Source organism: Staurois parvus, unplaced genomic scaffold (assembly GCF_062004578.1).
Source record: "Staurois parvus isolate SC_StPar_1 unplaced genomic scaffold, SC_StPar_1.0 ptg002113l, whole genome shotgun sequence".
NCBI lineage: Eukaryota > Metazoa > Chordata > Amphibia > Anura > Ranidae > Staurois > Staurois parvus.
The window spans coordinates 2994381-3009688 of NW_028319909.1; the positions used below are offsets into that span (position 1 = coordinate 2994381).

At 44.4% G+C, this 15308-nt stretch overlaps 1 protein-coding gene across 1 annotated transcript in view; it reads left to right on the forward strand.

Annotated features, from left to right (window-relative positions):
• The window catches only part of IGLON5 (IgLON family member 5), a 632942-nt gene that overhangs the window by 470173 nt on the left and 147461 nt on the right, over nucleotides 1–15308 (forward strand). The window lies entirely within an intron of this gene.

The window sequence follows — 15308 nt, forward strand, 5'->3', positions numbered from 1 at the left end:
CCAAGGAGTTATGACTTCCATTAAGACTTCCTTAACTGTGCCCTTGCTACAGGCAGGGTCGGACTGACCATTCGAGCACTCGGACACTGCCCAAGGGCCCGGGGTCAGTAGGGGGCCCCATGAGATTCCCCTGGTACTTTTTTCATAGGCTTTTTTGAGTGTGGGCAAGGACACAGGGGCCCCATGATCCCCTATTACCCGGGGGCCCCATGAGTTGTCATTCCACCCCTGGCTACAGGGTAGTCCAAAACCAGAGAAATCACCAGCAAAGTGTTTATTCTCCATTATAGGACAAAGCAACGTTTCTTGGCCAATGTTGACCTCAGGCAGACAGTAGGAGGCCATGGTCCCTTCCTGTCTTACGAAGGGTCTTCAGTGGCCCCACAAGGTATATTTGTCCTATGGTGCTGAATAAACGTTTTGCTTATACTTTTCTTTAATCATCTGCCAGTTATACTTTTCTTTGAACTTTGAATTCAATGGCGTCATCCATCATTTCACTGCTGCACCCAAGCTTTAGGTCTATGGCTGTAAGGCATATGCTGGATATACATGCTGTAGGGTATTGATGCAATGTATTAAAATCAGTGACGGCTAGGTAAGTGTAATTTTCATCAGAAAGTCGGCACTAGTATCTTCTGTATATCTTCACCAAAGCTCTTTTTGAAATACTTGGGCCTGATGTAGGGACTTCTCCAATCCAACTAATGTACAGATGGGGTTTTGCTGAAGTCCATGTCCCTATTGGGGAGATGTCCTTTGACTTCCTGTCTCAGTAACACTTGTTACTGGCATATAACGTGAGGGGGGAATCAGACCCTTGACAATGGTGTCCACATCTAGATTTATCCTCCACAATGGGCACCTGTAGAATGCCTTCTAACTCTTTTGTCCTCCTCCAGTGGATTATCCGCTTTGCATATGTGTAGGATACCATGACAGACGGATCACGAGATGAGGAGTCAGGCCAGGGGCAGACTGACAAAGGATGGCGGACAAGGATGAAAAGGACCTGTAACGTCACTGGACCAAACTGAAGACACCTGGAACAAGCAGCTAGAGGGATCCCAAGCCTGGAATTGGGCCTTAGAATTTGTACTGTAAATGAACAATAGTCAACTAATTTCTTTCTGAAACTGCTAGTTGCCTGGCTTCAATTCTCAGAGTCCCTGATCCACAAAACATACACAGAGCAGAATGTTTGAATGCACGGAACCCCCCTGGCGGTATTCCCGAGTGTAGCTCGGGGTAAAGTTTCAGCACCACAAGCGGTAACCCCCCCGAGCTACACTCGGGAATACACTGCAGCGTTGCTCCGGGATCTCTTCTACACTCACCTTGTCCTGTGCTCCCGCGATGTCCCTCCTGCAGTGTCCCCGGCAATGTCCTCCGGGTTCTGTTCCCTGCGACATCGGGACGTACGGGGGCCGGAACCGGCGGGAAATTTTCAAATTTTCAAAGTGACATTCACTAAATTCACTAAAATCACATAGTATAACATTCCTGTATCAAACCATTTCACATACATTTTGTCCCGAGTGCTTTGTCCGGCGCCCTGCCTGCATTATTACTGTTCTTTCTGCCTGGAAACTGGCGTCCAAAAAGCGTCCCTTTAGGTCAAAAGCGGTTTTAGACCGGCTAGAGAACAGCGATAGTAAATCAGAACCACTTGCAGAATTGAGTGATAATGATTAGTGGGGGAAATTCCTCATCAGACACTGAAAACGATTCTGCGACTTTGCTCAGCGATGTGCGAACTTGGCGCTCTATTTCAAATTTCAGTGTTTTTGGTTTGATTATATTATTGAATTAAATTTATTATTATTATATTAGCATTATCAGAAGCAATAGCACCCCCTTATTTCTTTCAGTAAGGCTAGCGTGTGTGTGGGAACGCACACAAACTTGCGTCACGCACAGAAACTTGCGTCACGCACAGAAACGCATTGCCCTTTAGCAGACACCCAGCGGTACCATTAATTCTTCATGCCACCCCCATGCATCTGCAGCAACTTTCAGCTCAGTGCGATGCAATTTCTTGCATGTAGGGCATCCCATTGAAATGAATAGGCTGCCCTACACACAGTGCGTGGTAATTCATGGGCGGCAACGCGGAAAAATACATTTTGATGACCAGTTTTAACCCCTACTGTGCTGGTTCTTTTGATTGCTCTTACAAGGCACCCATTTTTTTTTACTCTTGTGTTATTCATAAGTATTAGACATGGCTATAGACGAATGACCCATTGGGATCCAAACCCATCCAATCATCGCTAATCACCGACGCGGACTATGCAGAGGTGCTACACCGCCTTGTGGTCTATGTATAGGTTAATCGGAGCCTCTGGATTGGACGGGGACGATTAAATACCAGCTTTTCATTTCAGACACCCCAAGCATCGTGTCACCGCTCACTTGTCTCTGTCCTAAGAGAATGCAGATTTTCACAGAATATTCAGCTCCTGCCCCCTGCTGTCCATAAACTGCAGTACAATTAACACCAAAATTAAATAGGACATTCGTAAATTGGAGGAAAAGGATCTTGAAGAGTTTGTGAGATGGAGAATGAAATATTAAATAATGTACAGGCGTGCCTCGGTTTACGAACGCATCGGTTAACGTAATTTTTGGTTTACAAATGAAAATCCATTAAAAATAATGGCTCGGTTTACAAATTTTTTTCACAATACGAACGGATTAATTGGTTTTCAATGCATTTACGATTTTTTTTAAATCATGTCCCTGTACAGTATTTATGCCTTTAAAGTGCACTTTTAAAGAGTTTTGAACAGATAAGACTTTTTTTTACTTTTTTCTCACCTCCGGAACGGATTAAATGGTTTTTAATGCATTTACGATTTTTTTTTTTAATCATGTCCCTGTACAGTATTTATGCCTTTAAAGTGCACTTTATAAAGAGTTTTGAACAGATAAAACTTTTTTTACTTTTTTTCTGATCTACGGAACGGATTAATTGGTTTTCAATGCATTTATGATTTTTTTTTTAATTATGTCCCTATATAGTATTTATGCCTTTAAAGTGCACATTATAAACAGATAAAACTTTTTTTTAACTTTTTTCTGACCTCTGGAACGGATAAATTGGTTTTCAATGAATTTACAATTTTTTTTTAATCATGTCCCTCTATTATTATTATTATTATTATTATTATTATACAGTATTTATATAGCGCCAAAGGGTATGCTCAGCGCTGTACAATAGCGAGGGGGACATAACATGAGACAAGACAGTAACAGTACACTACACGAGGGGTTCGAGGGCCCTGCTCTTTCGAGCTTATAATCTAGGAGATGCCTTTAAAGTGTACTGTATAAAGAGTTTTGAACAGATAAAACTTTTTTTTACTGTTTTCTGACCTCTGGAACGGATTAATTGGTTTTCAATGCATTTACAATTTTTTTTTTAATCATGTCCCTTTATGCCTTTAAAGTGCACTTTATAAAGAGTTTCGAACAGATAAAACTTTTTTTGACTTTTCTCTGACCTCTGGAATAGATTAATTGGTTTTCAATGCATTTACAAATTTTTTTTAATCATGTCCCTGTACAGTTTTTATGCCTTTAAAGTGCACTTTATAAAGAGTTTTGAACAGATAAAAAAACTTTTTTTTTTTTTTTACTTTTTTCTGACCTCCGGAATGGATTAATTGGTTTTCAATGCATTCCTATGGGAAATCGCGTTTCAGTTTATGAGTTTTTCGCAATATGAAAAGTCCCGCAGAACGCATTAAACTCGTAAACCGAGGTACGCCTTTATTAGGGTATTAACCACTTGACCTCCAGAGGATTTACCCCCCTTAATGACCACGCCTCTTTTTGCTACTCGGCGCTGCACTAATTCAACTGATAATTGCGCGGTCATGCAATGCTGCACCCAAACGAAATTTACGTCCTTTTTTTCACACAAATAGAGCTTTCTTTCGGTGGTATTTGATCATCTGTGTGCTTTTTATTTTTCACGCTATAAACAAGAAAAAGACAAAAAATTTTAAGAAAAACAATATTTTTTACTTTCAGCTATAAAAAATATATAGTAAACTCAAAGTTGGTTATAAATTTAGGCCAAAATGTATTCTGCTCCATGTTTTTGGTAAAAAAAAAATCCCAATAAGTGTATATTGATTGCTTTGTGTGGAAGTTATAGCGTCTACAACTATGGTATAGATACTGCAATTTACGCCATTTGTTTGCTATACAGCGCTGCGCTAGTTTAACGGACAATTGCGCAGTCATGCAATACGGTACATAAATGAAATTTACATCCTTTTTTTCCCACAAATTGAGCTTTCTTTCGGTGGTATTTGATCGCCTGTGCGGTTTTTATTTTTTGCGCTATAAAAAAAAAATGGCTGACAATTTTGAGGAAAAAAACAATATTTTGGACTTTTTGCTATAAAACATGTCCAGTAAAATTTAAAAATCAAATTTAGTCATAAATTTCTGCCAAAATGTATTCTGCAACATGTCTTTGCTAAAAAAAAAAACCCAATATGTGTAAATTAATTGGTTTAAGTGAAAGTTATAGCGTTTACAAATGGCGGGAAAGATACTGGGATTTTTAGGTTTTTTTTATACTAATAATGGCGGCGATCAGCGACTTATGGCAGCGACCAGCGACTTATGGCTACGATCAGTGACTTATGGCTACGATCAGTGACTTATGGCAGCGACCAGCGACTTATGGCTACGATCAGTGATTTATGGCTACGATCAGTGATTTATGGCTACGATCAGTGACTTATGGCTACGATCAGTGATTTATGGCTACGATCAGTGATTTATGGCTACGATCAGCGACTTATGGCTACGATCAGTGATTTATGGCTACGATCAGCGACTTATGGCTACGATCAGTGATTTATGGCTACGATCAGTGATTTATGGCTACGATCAGCGACTTATGGCTACGATCAGTGACTTATGGCTACGATCAGCGACTTATGGCTACGATCAGTGACTTATGGCGGTGATCAGCGACTTATGGCGGGACTGCGGCGGACATTCTGACATTGGGAGTACTGACTTGGGGTCACTGACATCCCCAGTGACACCAATACAGTGATCAGTGCAAAAACAAAAACACTGACACTGTACTAATGGCACTGGGGAGGAAGGGGTTAAGTTTATTATTCAGGGAAAGGGTTAACTGTGTGAGGGGGAGTGTTTTACTAGGGGGCGGGGTGTGTACTGCAGGGAACACAGCTGATCGGGAGAGAGAAACTCTTGGATCAGCTTGTCAGGAGCTTTCAGGGAACTGACAGAAAGCACAGCTACTGCAGCTGTGCTCTCTGTCAGTGATTGCCGCCAATCGCCGGGACATAGCCGGTAACGACCGGCTGTGACCCGGCGACTAACATCCGCGGCTGTGATTGGTGGGACAGGTAGGGCGGCGGCGCACCTCGCGCGCGCCCCCTACCTGTTTACAAAACACACGTTTTAAAACGTGCTTTTGCCCAGCCGTGCCGCCCTGCCGCCGTATTTATACAGTGGCTGGGCGGCATGTGGTTAAAGTGGTTGTCAACCTTAAGGTCTTATTTCGAAAGGCATGTTGCAGTAACACGCATGACAAAGCATTTTTCATGTCAAATGGCAAACCCACGCTACTGCCAGCATATGCCATCACAAGTGCGTTTTAAAGGTACTACAACACAAAGATGTGAACTGTCTATGTATTGTGATGCCGGTGCATTGAATAAAAAAAGGTGTAAATACAGTTTATCATGCTTTTTGGTGCATTGCCAGCCCATTCAAAATGTATTGCATTAAAGCACGTGCGTTAATACAACGCCAGCATAAATGCAGCCTTACTGAATAGCGTTTGGTTTGCTAAAGAACTGTATAAGACAGATATTTCAATTAAAAAAACAAAGTAAAAATCTTGTTTTTACCTTTTTTTTTAAATCTTTTGTTGCATTTCATTGCTGCTGATCTCCTGCAGCCTCTCTACGGCCACTTCCTGTCTACATGCACCAGCGATGGCTTTGTGGCATTTCTCAGGGCCAGTTTCCTCATCATGACAGCGGTGGATAATGTCTGAGTACAGAGTGTTGAAATGGCCACTTGCAGTCTCAATCATCACCTTGTGTGAAAGGGTGACAACCAGGGGCGGACTGACCATTCAAGCACTCGGGCACTGCCCGGGGTCAGTAGGCCCCATGAAATGCCCCGGGTACCTTTTTTATAGGCTTTTTTGAGTGTGCGCAAGGACACAGGGGCCCCATGATCCCCTATTGCCCGGGGGCCCCATGAGTTGTCAGTTTGCCCCTGGTGACAACACAAGAGCACAATTGGGAGAACGGGACAGAGCATTGTCACCTTATGACAGGAAGTGCCTGAAAAAAGGACCTTCATGGCAGGATTAGCAGGAATATTTTAAATGAGAGCTGCAGATTTAGAAATACAGTACTGACTTTAACCCTAAGGACAGCCCTCCCACAATGTCCTGCAGACGGGTAGCCCGTACAAACACAGCGACGTACAGCACCTGCTCTGCTGGACACTGATAAAAGTCACAAGACTGCTCTAACTGCTGATGAGAAAAGGTATTTAGCAGTTTATATTTACTAAAATAATTGCATTTCCATGTTCTGCGTACTGTGGGAGACCAGATATAGTGAATGCGGGGTCCTGGGAGAGCGGATATAGTGAATGCGGGGTCCAGGGAGACCGGATATAGTGAATGCAGGGTCTGGGGAGAGCGGATATAGTGAATGCAGGGTCCGGGGAGAGCGGATATAGTGAATGTAGGGTCCGGGGAGACCAGATATAGTGAATGCAGGGTCCGGGGAGAGCGGATATAGTGAATGCAGGGTCCAGGGAGAGCGGATATAGTGAATGCAGGGTTTGAGGAGACCGTATATAGTGAATGCAGGGTCCGGAGAGACCAGATATAGTGAATGCAGGGTCCGAGGAGACCGTATATAGTGAATGCAGGGTCCGGGGAGACCGGATATAGTGAATGCCGGGTCCGGGGAGAGTGGATATAGTGAATGCAGGGTCCGGGGAGACCAGATATAGTGAATGCAGGGTCCGGGGAGACCGGATATATTGAATGCAGGGTCCAGGGAGACCGGATATATTGAATGCGGGGTCCGGGGAGAGCGGATATAGTGAATGCAGGATCCGGGGAGAGCGGATATAGTGAATGCAGAGTCCAGGGAGACCGGATATAGTGAATGCAGGGTCCGGGGAGACCGGATATAGTGAATGCAGGGTCCGAGGAGACCGGATATAGTGAATGCAGGGTCTGGGGAGACCAGATATAGTGAATGCAGGGTCCGAGGAGACCAGATGTAGTGAATGCAGGGTCCGGGGAGACCAGGTATAGTGAATGCAGGGTCCGGGGAGACCAGATATAGTGAATGCAGGGTCCGGGGAGAGCGGATATAGTGAATGCAGGGTCCAGGGAGACCAGATATAGTGAATGCAGGGTCCAGGGAGACCAGATATAGTGAATGCAGGGTCCGGGGAGAGCGGATATAGTGAATGCAGGGACCGGGAAGAGCGGATATAGTGAATGTAGGGTCCGGGGAGACCAGATATAGTGAATGCAGGGTCCGGGGAGAGCGGATATAGTGAATGCAGGGTCCAGGGAGAGCGGATATAGTGAATGCAGGGTTCGAGGAGACCGTATATAGTGAATGCAGGGTCCGGGGAGACCAGATATAGTGAATGCAGGGTCCAAGGAGACCGTATATAGTGAATGCAGGGTCCGGGGAGAGTGGATATAGTGAATGCAGGGTCCGGGGAGACCAGATATAGTGAATGCAGGGTCCGGGGAGACCGGATATATTGAATGCAGGTCCGGGGAGACCGGATATAGTGAATGCAGGGTCCAGGGAGACCGGATATATTGAATGCGGGGTCCGGGGAGAGCGGATATAGTGAATGCGGGGTCCAGGGAGACCGGATATAGTGAATGCGGGGTCCGGGGAGACCGGTTATAGTGAATGCAGGGTCCGGGGAGACCAGATATAGTGAATGCAGGATCCGGGGAGAGCGGATATAGTGAATGCAGGATCCGGGGAGAGCGGATATAGTGAATGCAGGGTCCGGGGAGACCGGATATAGTGAATGCAGGGTCCGGGGAGAGCGGATATAGTGAATGCAGGGTCCGAGGAGACCGGATATAGTGAATGCAGGGTCCGGGGAGACCAGATATAGTGAATGCAGGGTCCGAGGAGACCAGATATAGTGAATGCAGGGTCCGGGGAGACCAGGTATAGTGAATGCAGGGTCCGGGGAGACCAGATATAGTGAATGCAGGGTCCAGGGAGACCGGATATAGTGAATGCAGGGTCCGGGGAGACCAGATATAGTGAATGCAGGGTCCGGGGAGACCGGATATAGTGAATGCAGGGTCCGGGGAGACCAGATATAGTGAATGCAGGGTCCGGGGAGACCAGATATAGTGAATGCAGGGTCCGGGGAAAGCAGATATAGTAAATGCAGGGTCCGGGGAGAGCAGATATAGTGAATGCAGGGTCTGGGGAGAGCAGATATAGTGAATGCAGGGTCCGGGGAGAGCAGATATAGTGAATGCAGGGTCCGGGGAGACCGGATATAGTGAATGCAGGGTCCGGGGAGAGCAGATATAGTGAATGCAGGGTCCTGGGAGACCGGATATAGTGAATGCAGGGTCCGGGGAGACCAGATATAGTGAATGCAGGGTCCTGGGAGAGCGGATATAGTGAATGCAGGGTCCAGGGAGAGCAGATATAGTGAATGCAGGGTCCTGGAAGAGCGGATATAGTGAATGCGGGGTCCGGGGAGAGCAGATATAGTGAATGCAGGGTCCTGGGAGAGCGGATATAGTGAATGCAGGGTCCAGAGAGTCCGGATATAGTGAAGGTCTGGGGTTTAGTAACACTTTAAGTTTGGAGCTCTTACTACTTCTTGCGCATTAAAACTAGATTTCTGGCAGGATCAACAGGTATGTTTGCACTGATCTAACAGATATAACACTTTTATTGTACCAGTATATTTAGCAGAATAAAAGGGAACAAATAAGAAGACGTAGTTGGGTTTCATACCTTATGGACAAGTAAAAGGATGATAAAGATGAACTAAGAGTGATGAAAACCCGCAAAAAGGTTTCAGCTTCATTTTCCTCACACTTTTTCAAAATTGCTGTCTAAAAAATAAATAAATAAATAAAAAATAGGAGGTGAAAAATATTCATCAGTTCTTCTCATACCTGTCAAAAAGGTGAAATCTTGGAGGAAATATATTTCACCGTAATAAAACTGTAGCAAAAATGACAGAAATACTGTTCTATAAAAACGCCTGATTTTTTTTTTATATACAGAAGTAGAGAAAAAAACATCAAATTCTGGATTACACCTTTTGCTTGTAGGGCCCCCCAGAGCCCTGGTGTACAACCTGTGGTCCAAGGGCCATATGTAGCTGTTTAGTGGTTACTGTGTGGCCCCCCCGAGGCCCTAGTAGCCTGTAGTCAGTGATTTTCCTGTCCGGGTGCCGACTCAGGGCCATGGATCAGAAACTATTCATCAGATTAGCCTCCAAGGACTCTTTCAGATAGGCAGTAATGCATTCTACCATCAGAAAAGTGATCCACAGTGGGTTGCTTTTCAGAGGGCAGCATAGCAGCAGCTAATAGGCATTCAGGAGGCGCTGACACATCCTGACACCCTTTTTTTTTTCCATTGTGGGACCGTGTTACAACCGCGAGCCAAGCATTTGACCATTGATCTCAACAGGCAAGCTTGACAAGCAGTGGCAGCTGTCAAACTCTACAGCCAGGGGCGGACTGACAACTCATGGGGCCCCCGGGCAGTAGGGGATCATGGGGCCCCTGTGTCCTTGCCCAAACTCAAAAAATCCTATGAAAAAGGTACCAGGGGCATCTCATGGGGCCCCCGGGCAATAAGGGATCATGGGGCCCCTGTGTCCTTGCCCAAACTCAAAAAATCCTATGAAAAAGGTACCAGGGGCATCTCATAGGGCCCCCTACTGACCCCGGGCCCTCGGGCAGTGCCCGAGTTTCCAAATAGTCAGTCCGCCCCTCTCTACAGCCCAAGTTAAAAGTGCCACAAAGCATCACGGCAGGGGCGGACTGACAATTCGAGCACTCGGGCACTGCCTGAGGGCCCGGGGTCAGTAGGGGGCCCCATGAGATGCCCCTGGTACCTTTCTTTGGCTTTTTCATAGGCTTTTTTGAGGACACAGGGGCCCCATGATCCCCTATTGCCCGGGGGCCCCATGAGTTGTCAGTCCACCCCTGACCTGGTACCTTTAATTGGCTTTTTCATAGGCTTTTTTGGGTGTGGGCAAGGACACAGGGACCCCATGATCCCCTATTGTCTGGGGGCCCCATGAGTTTTCAGTCCGCCCCTGACCTGGTACCTTTCATTGGCTTTTTCATAGGCTTTTTTGGGTGTGGGCAAGGACACAGGGACCCCATGATCCCCTATTGCCTGGGGGCCCCATGAGTTGTCAGTCCACCCCTGCATCACGGCATATGTACAGCCCCTCTCAGGCTGTAATGTTAGGTGCTTTTGCATTGCTCAGTTGAAGAAATGCACTTCCGGAGCATTTCCAATGTATTTTCTGGTTGGCATGGACCTGTGAAGCATGGACATGTGACTCTGCTGTGCTTTTTTTATGTGTTTTGATGTATTTTTGACACGTTTTTGTGTTTTCCATTCATTTCAATGGGGAGCTGCATTTTTGTGTGGTTTTGAAAAGCACAACAACTTTTCAAGAACTTTTGCAGAACTTTTCAAAACGCACCACACTCACAGCGCAGCGGTGTGAAGAATCCATAGGATTTAAAGAGAAACATTTTTATTGTGTTTTTAGCAAGGTAAAAACACAGAAAAAACGCATCGGTGTGAAAGGGTTCTTAGAATTCCAGTGTGTGGCCAGAGGGCAGTAAAAACCTGTTTTTTTTACCACCTCCCCAGGCCGATTGTGTGGAAGAGTCCTAAATGGCTTGGTTTATTGTTTCATACTTTTTTTAGTCTTTTTCTGTACTGCCCATTCTCTTTTTCTGGTCATTTGATTTCCTCTGAACTTTTATAATAGATCTTGCATTGGGGAATATTAAACGTGGCGGCGGTCATTTTTAATAAGGAGCACAAGCAGGGGCGGACTGACCATTTGGAAACTCGGGCACTGCCCGAGGGCCCGGGGTCAGTAGGGGGCCCCATGAGATGCCCCTGGTACCTTTTTCATAGGCTTTTTTGAGTTTGGGCAAGGACACAGGGGCCCCATGATCCCCTATTGCCCGGGGGCCCCATGAGTTGTCAGTCCGCCCCTGAGCACAAGTGGGGCAGGGAGGGGTGATTGATAAAGCGTCTTAAATACTTTAACCTCCCTAGCGGTCTGATTGTCCATATTTCTGTGCTCAAAGCGGTAAATTTTTTTGCATGGAAATATGTTGTTTTTTTTATTGTAGGCCTGTAATTCTTAGGAATAACTCACTGAAATCTGTCCGAACAAGAGTCTAGTAAACATCCCGGGGATGATAAAATTTTAAAACACGAAATCATAAATTATAATATAATAAATAATCATAAAAAATAATAATATAATAACAATAAATTTAATTCAATAATATAATCAAACCAAAAACACTGAAATGTGAAATATAGCGCCAAGTTCGCACATCACTGAGCAAAGTCGCAGAATCGTTTTCAGTGTCTGATGAGGAATTTCCCCCACGAATCATTATCACTCACGTCTGCAAGTGGTTCTGATTTACTATCGCTGTTCTCTAGCCGGTCTAAAACCGCTTTTGACCTATAGGGACGCTTTTTGGACGCCATGGACGTTTCTCAGTTTCCAGGCAGAAAGAACGGTAAAAATGCAGGCAGGGCGCAGGACAAAGCACTCGGGACAAAATGTATGTGAAATGGTTTGATACAGGAATGTTATACTATGTGATTTTAGTGTATTTAGTGAATGTCACTTTTTAACATTTTTAAATTTCCCGCCGTTCCATCCCCCGTACATCCCGACGCTCGCAGGGACCGGAACCCGGAAGGCGGATGCCAGCATTGGCCGGAGGAGATGGCCTGGGACGCTGCAGGGGGGACATCGCGGGAGCGCTGGACAAGGTAAGTGAAACAGGGAATCCCTGAGAAACATTGCAGGGTAAGCCCGAGTGTAGTTCAGGGTTACCATTTTTGGTACTGAAACTTTACCCCGAGCTACACTCGGGAATACCGCCGGGGGGGTTAATGGCAGTGTTATTTAGCAGTCTCTTGGAACTTGCCCCTAGTCTCCGATCATCTCCTCCACTATGTCTCCAGGCTCCATTCAGTCTACATCATATTGCCAAACTCTCACCATCTTCTGCGGGATGCCCACATTCTCCAACCATTACTTGTTGCATGCATTCTGTCTCTGACCATCTCTTGTAGCATGCATGCAGTTTCTGCCCATCTATTGTACACTAGTGACCAGAATTGTAGATACACCTTACATTTTTACAAACTTTTTCAGTTTAAAGTACTTTTTATATAAAAATCTCTGAAAATGTCATAGCACAAGTAACATTAAATATAGTAAATTAATGCTTTAACAAAAAATCTTTCAATAAGTTCAACTTTGGCTGGAAATGTACCATATGATGCCAGGAATTGATTATTACATTGTCTCGAGCAAGAATCCAAGCAACAAGCGAGGACTCATTGAGGCTAGCCTTGGATTCTTGCTCGAGACCATGCGTTTCAATCTTGACCACAGATTTTTGATGGGATTCAAGTCAGGGCTATTTCCAGGCCAGGGAAGCAGAGGAATTTTCTTGTCATTGAACCATTTAAGGCATTTACGAGCTGTATGGCATGGAGCTCCATCCTGTTGAAAAGTAAATTCTGTGCCTTTGTCCGATAAGTCGCTTATTGATGGGATCAACTTTGGTTCCAGGACCTCTTTGATGCATCGCTCTGCATTAATAATGCCATCAATAACCTGCCTTCATCCAAAACCATACCAAGACATGCAGCTCCATATCATGACGCTTTGAGGGTGTTTCATTGTTGCTGTCATGCACTTGGGAAGGCATTCTTCACCTGACCTTCTTCGCACGTATCGAACACCATCGCTTCTGAAAATAGAAATTTGTGTTTCATGACTCCAAATAATTTTTTTCCAATCTTCTGTTGTCCGATTTTGATGTTTCTTGGCCCATTTGACTCTTTTCTTTCTTTGTTGGTAGTTCAAAAACAAGGGAGTCATTTTTTTCCAATCTTCTGTTGTCCAATGTTGATGTTTCTTGGCCCATTCAACTCTTTTCTTTCTTTGTTGGCAGTTCAAAAACAAGGGAGTAATATCAACCAAAACTGACAAAATCAGAAGGTGTATCCACAATTTTGGCCACTAGTGTAGTATGCCTGCTATGTCTATCTTCTGTAGTATGCTTGCAGTCTCTGACCACCTCTAGGACCATGCCTGCAGTCTGCTTTTTCATGGGCCCATAAGGTGACTGACCCATCATTACAATTTGTCGCCTTCTCATTCCCACTTGTCCCACAGAAACCTAAAATGACTCAGACCCTCCTTCAATAATTTACCTTCCAAACCCTGCTAATATGACAGTCTGGGTATTTTCATGAATGTTTACTCTGTCTTTAAAATTTCTGATATAGAATTTATTGAAATACTGTCAAACAGAGTATCGCCCTTAGCATGTTCGGTTTCTTTGAGGCTTCTTCTCATAAAGAAGAATTTCTACCCAATACAGAAGGAACTGGCACCGAGAAGGTTTCTTTTGTCAGGATCGGAGAAAAAAATGTCTAACCTAATTCATATTTTAATTTCAAGATTTGCTAAGGTGTTTGACCCCTGAATATGAAGCACATGTAGCCACCTTCTCATTGCCACTTGACCAGCAGGAACTTATAATGATTCAGACCCTCCTCCTTCAATACTTCAGCTTCCAAACCCTACCAATATGACAGTCTATGCATTTTCCTGACATTTCGCTCTGTCTTTAACATTCCGAAATGAATGATCACATTTATTATATGAAATATATTGAAATATTGTCAAGCATACTTAGCCTGTTCATTTCTTTTGATAAATAACTTCTGGGTAAGACGTCAGATGAACTGGCCCCTAGAAGCTTTTCTCTGTCACAGTCACAGAAATAAATTTTTCTGGTAAAAAAAAATAATCACAGAATATATTTCCAGGATTTGTTTTCCATGGGCCCATAAGGTGTCCGACTTCTCATCATAAAGCCCATGTAGCCACCTTCTCATTCCCACTTGTCCTGCAAGAATCTGATGGCTACCCAAGACATTAGAGGAACTGGCACCAAAAAACATTTATTTATTGTGGTCACAGAAAGAGGTTCTTCTGAAAAAACAAGATAAACCATTCCAAGATTTCTTTTTCACAGGCCTGTAAGATATCTGGCCTCTCATTACAAAGCACATGTAGCCATCTTCTCATTCCCACTTGTTCCACAGAAACATAACATGACTCAGACCCTCTTTCAACTGTCTATATAATTTCTGAAATTAATTATTAAAGTTCTTACATGTAAATGATTAAAGTATTGTCCAACATACAGATTTGTTGCCCATAACTTGTTTGGTTCCTTTAAGGCTTCTTCTCCTAAAGATTGCTAGATGTCTTCCCAATATATAGGAAGAACTGGAACCGAGAAGCTTTTTGGTCACAGAAAGAGGTTCTGTCTGGAAAAAAAAGATACTGTGTGTGTCTAAATTAATCAGTTTTAAAGATTACATTTTTCATGACTAATGCACTATAGATAGGCTTGTCCACTCCTACTTCCACCATTACCGATCCATACCACTCCCCACCCTTTAACCAATTAAACTTTACAAAAACATGACACCATTTTGGAGTAAAATGGCCAACATGGCCTTTTATTAACAACTCACAATTTTAAATACATCAGCTGTCCCTTATAACGGAAACCAAAGAATTGTTGTTGGTCTTCGAAGGCACCCCCAAATGATCCGAAATGCACCTGCGGACAACCATATACACTAGGCCTCCAGCCGCAACCAACCAGCTCGGAGACAACCATACCATCCGCAGTGTAGCACCACCACCTTCCAGTTAAACCTTGGTTAACTGGGAATGTCTACCGGGCACCCCATACCACCGATGGGTCCCACACCATTGTTTTACCTTCCAAGATGAGAACCGCCTCCAAAGACCAACAACCGCCCGCAAACCAACATAACCCCTTTTTTTTTTTTTTCTTTCTTTCCCCCGGGAGGGACCCGATACCCAACAAAACAGGGAGGGCGGGAGGGAAGCTCTGATCCTTCCTCACGTCCAGCTCC